Here is a 5,036-nt window from a genome sequence, read left to right on the forward strand (position 1 = left end):
ACATTTTTTCTTTGTCTTTAGTTTTCAGAAGTTGGACTTGATATGTCTTGGTGTGGATTTTTCTGGGTTTACCCCATTTGGGATTTACTCAGCTTGTTGATGTCTTTTGTCGAATTTGGGGGACTTGGGGCCATTAATTATTTTTTGTAGGTTTTCAGGCCCATCTGCATTCTCCTCTCCTTCCATGACATGGATTCCAGTGACATGAATGTTAGATCTTTTTTTTTTTTCGATATGCGGGCCTCTCACTGTTGTGGCCTCTCCCGTTGTGGAGCACAGGCTCCAGACGCGCAGACTCGGTGGCCATGGCTCACGGGCCTAGCCTCTCCGTGGCATGTGGGATCTTCCCGGATCGGGGCACGAACCTGTGTCCCCTGCATCGGCAGGCGGACTCTCAATCACTGCGCCACCAGGGAAGCCCGAATGTTAGATCTTTTGCTCTAGTCCCACAAGTCCCCGAACCTCTCTTCATTATTTTCAATATATTTTTCTCTCCATTGTTCAGATTGGATAATTTCTATTTCTCTGTCTTCAAGTTCAATTATTTCCTCTCTCTCTTCCATTGTTTTTAAGCCCATACATTGAATTTTTCATTTAATCGTATTTTTCCACTCAACAATTTCCATTTGGTTCTTTTTTATATCTTCTGTTTCCTTGCTAAGACTGTATTTTTTCATTTGTTTTAGGTATGTTTGTAATTCCTTGTTGAATGATTTTTACGAAGACTGCTTTAAAATTATTGTCAGATAATTTTAATATCAGTTTCAAGTCATTTTTTGCATCCAAGTTTTGATTTTCTTTTCTCATTCAAGTTGAAATTTTCCTGGTTCTTGGTATGCCAGGTGATTTTTTAAAATTAAAACCTGGACATTTTGTATATTATCTTATGGGACTCTGGATTTAGTTAAATATTCTTTATTAGCAGGAGTCCTCTAACACTGCACTAGTAGAGGAAGAAGAATACCACCTCCTTACTGCCAGGTTGGGATGAAAGTCCAGTTTCCCCACTCTGCCTCCTTTGATACAAGGTGGAAAGGAGTGCCTCATTACTGCTAGATAGATAATAGGATTTTAGGCTCCCCACTAGACCTCCACTGACAGTAGGAGCAGGAAAGGCCTCGTTACTGCCAGGTAGGGATAAAAGTCCTAGCTGCCCACTCAGCCTTCTCTGATACCGTCCCAGTCAGGGGTGAGGGGGCAGGACTAGGCCATCTTGTTACAGTCTGGTAAAAGCTGTAGTCTAGGCTCCCTACTCAGCCTTTGCTGTCATAGTGGGGGTAGAGCCACAGCATTTTCTTTTTTAAAAAATACTTATTTATTTATTTGGCTGTGTCGTGTCTTGGTTGTGGCATGTGGGATCTTCGTTGCCTCATGTAGGATCTTCGCTGTGGCATGCAAGATCTTTTTAGCTGTGGCATGCAGGATCTTTAGTTGTTGCATGTGGGATCTTTTAGTTGTGGCATGCAGGATCTTTAGTTGTGGCTAGCGAAATCTTTAGTTGCGGCATGAGGACTCTTCGTTGCGGCATGTGGGATCTAGTTCCCTGACCAGGGATCGAACCTGGGCCCCCTGCATTGGGAGTACAGAGTCTTAGCCACTGGACCACCAGGGAAGTCCCTCCACAGTTTCTTCTATAGTGTTAGGTTGGAGTAGAGTGGTTATTGCCTAAAAGTTTACTGTTTTGCTATACTGTCCTTTTCTTGTCCTTTGGCTAAAAGAGAACAGGCATTTGTTGGGTCTATGTTTTAATTTTTTTTTCTGTTTTTTTTTTTTGTTGTTGTTGTTTGCTGTTGTTGTGCCCATTGGTATTTCTGTTTGCTGGCTTCCCTGGCATTCAGGGAACTCACCACCATGTTGTTCTTTGGTTCCTGAGTTCCTTAGCTGGCCTGCCTTCTTCTCGCCGCCTTTCAGAATCTTCTTATATTTGTTTTATGTATGACATCCAGAGTTTTTAGCTGTACTTAGCAGGAGGAATCAGGAGAAGGCTGTCTACTCCTCTCATCTGGAAGAAGTCCCCCTTTGTTACTACCTTTTTATCCCATTTAAGAAAGGCCATAGGGAGAACATGAATCTGCTCTAATTGGCTTTTACAAAAGGAAAGAGGAAAAGACAGGAAATAATTTACAATCTTCAACTCTTTAACTATGATTAGTGAGTGATAAATAGCTCATAACACCCAGAGTGTCTTGACAATGAGACCGAGAAGGACTAGACTGTAATTCTCAGAAAGGAGGAGGCTGGGACAGTGATTTCATTTTAATACCTGCAGAGATCAATCCCCTCCCACCTTCTAAAGTTGCTTCCAGCCTTTCCCCTTACCCATGCCTACCCCATTTCTGGTTGGGGACAGTCTTAGGGGTGTGCCCACAGAACCTTGGTATCTCGACCTCCTTTATCCTGTGATTATGGGCACAGGGGACAGCGAAAAAGTCCAGGCCATCCTTCCTGGCCTTGCCCTGGGGCCACTGCCTATGGACTCCCACCCCCAGAGGCTTTGTCTCTTGGGATCATCTTTCTTCTTCTACAGCTTGTCTCTTTATTCTCAGCTCCTTCCCTGCAGGATCTCCCCCCACCCCATACTACCCACTCCCTAATGGCTCAGGGAAGCACATTCCACACTCTTTCTTGGGGCTGAGGCCAATGAAGTTGTGGCAGCTGTTCAAGAATGCAGGTTGTGTCTGTGTGTGTGTGTGTGTGGAAGGGAGGGCCTGCCTGCCTGGTTGGCCTGGAGCTGGTGGTGGAGGATCCCCCAAAGGGCCACAGTTCTGAGGGCTGTTGGGTGAGCTGTGGGCTGAGGCCAAAGAGAGGGCAGCAGCCTGTGGCATCTCTACCACTAGAGCCTTTGATCTTGGGTGGGAGCACAGATATATATTCTCTGTGTACTTCAGTCCTAGAATTAATTACTGAGGCCACCACAGTCCCTCTTAGGAGGATGTTTGACAAATGTCTTTTGGGGCCGACCCTACCACAGGGCTTGGTTGACTAGGCTCATTGGGACCAGCTCCTTGCCTGCACTGTAGCCTCAGTTTTTCCACTTGCAAAATGGGGGCAATATTCTTGGAGCTTTTATGTTCTAGTTTCAGGGGCTTCTTTGGAGACCTTTTCAAGTGCTGGCACAGCCCCAATTTCCAAATGGTCTGATGGCCCTTTGACTGAGAAAATAACTATTATTGTGAATGTGCTGAAAAGCTAGCTATTGTTGGTATTTTAAATACGAATTTGAATCTGCCATAGAAAATATACTTAAAAAAAAAAACCCAAACACCCCACCACACATTTTTGTATGCCTTGAATTTTGGACTTGCCCATGGACCATTTACAGGCCCCACAGACCACCACTATTCCCTGGAGCACCCCTCGAGAACTGCTGTCCCAAAGGAGGTCTGTGAATGGGCTTTAGAGAGTGAGGTGGGGCCTGGCAAAATGGCTTGGGGAGGGTGTTGTCCTGGGACAAGGAAGTGAGTCAGGGTGTTAAGAAGCAGAACTCTGGTAGGGGGAAGGGCAATAGCCCTAGGCCTGCTCAGATAAGCCTACTGGGAAATGGGTTGGGTAGCCCTGAATGGAGGTCAATCTCTGGGTGGAAGAAGGCAGCCCCCCCTGCCAATTGCTTATGGGAAAAACAGATACCCAAAAATCTGAGCTGTGGAGGGAGCCCAGAAAAGATCTGAGGTCAGGAATTCCCCACTCTTGGAGGAAAGCCCAGGTCTCCCAGAAGGGAACCAATCATCCATCCATCCATTCATTCATTCACTAATAATTCTACTATGTGCCCAGCCCTGTGCTAGGTGCCAGGGATACAACTGTGAGTAAAACAGGGCCCACCCTCAAGAGACTCCCTATCTAGTGGGGAAGACAGGTAAATAATGACAATACAGTTTGGTCAGAGAGCTATGGGAGCTCAGTGGAGAAGAACTAACCCAGATGTGAGGTCAGGAAGGCTTTCTGGAGGAGATGATATCTAAACTGGGAACAGAAAGGTGAGATGGCATTATCCAGGAGAAGACAGGGCAGAAAGGAACAGTGGTCTCGGCAGAGGGATCAGCATGCGTAAATTCTGTGGGCCACAGCAGATGTGGCTAACGCTGTGGGATTATTGGCTCAGCCTGGCAGGGTTTGTCATGCCCTATCCCCAGGTCTTTGGGTTACCTTATGTCAGTGATGTCAGGGACCCTACCAACGCTTGATTGAACCTGATCCCACAGTAAAATAAAGCAGCACTGGGCTCAGGGACCTCTGGGTGCAGGTGGGAGGGGGCAGAGTCTCAGAGAGAACAGGACTAAAGCATCCAGGGAACCAACCAAGGTGACCCTTGGCTGGGGGAACATGTGGGCTAGAGAAAGTGACTGTGCCTACCCTGGGCCAGTGCCTGCTTCTGGCAAGGTGCTTTACAGTGTTCAAAGCCTGCATCCACCCCCATTGTCTGTGAGGCCTCCAGTGGTTCTGGAGGGTGCAGCTGAAGCAGGACTTACTACCACTGGGCATGGGGAGAGCACCTTGAGATGGATAATAACCTGCTTAAGATTCCTCAGAGGCAAGTGGTAGGGCAGGGCTTACCCCAAGGCTGTTTCTGCCTTTCACTGGAAGCCATGGTTTATGTACTCAGGGATCGCATGGCAGGAACTGGACATGTTGTAATCATGAGGCTACAAGGAAGAACAGTTTGGCTGCCTCTGGAAGCTGCAGGGAAGCTCATCCAACCCCCTGAGTACACCTGGGAGAAGTAGGCCCAGAGAGCAGAAAGACCTTGTCCAGGGTCATGCCGCAACCTCAGAGCTGGGGCTGGGAGTACGTGACCTGGGTTCTCTGGTTGAGTGGCCGGCTGTGGGTTACAGATGGGAGGAAATAGCAGGCCCTGGCTAAGCAGCGGCCTGGAAGGCAGACAGACCTCAGTTCAATTCCCAGCTTGGCCACCCCATCACTGACCTTGGGCCTCAGTTTCCTATTCTGAAAAATGGGGATAATAAACAGAGCTAACATCCCAGGGCTGGGAAGTCCAAAGAAACCAATGGATAGGAGCTAGGTCAGGGCAGAGAGTG

General features: G+C 47.5%; 1 non-coding gene across 1 annotated transcript; it reads right to left on the minus strand.

The window, feature by feature from the left end:
* Positions 1-1,539: 1,539 nt before the first annotated feature.
* Positions 1,540-1,612, minus strand: TRNAG-CCC (transfer RNA glycine (anticodon CCC)). Its single transcript has one exon. It is a non-coding gene; the product is annotated as a tRNA-Gly (tRNA).
* Positions 1,613-5,036: the final 3,424 nt, after the last annotated feature.

The sequence above is a fragment of the Orcinus orca genome, chromosome X (assembly GCF_937001465.1).
Source record: "Orcinus orca chromosome X, mOrcOrc1.1, whole genome shotgun sequence".
Classification (NCBI taxonomy): Eukaryota; Metazoa; Chordata; class Mammalia; order Artiodactyla; family Delphinidae; genus Orcinus; species Orcinus orca.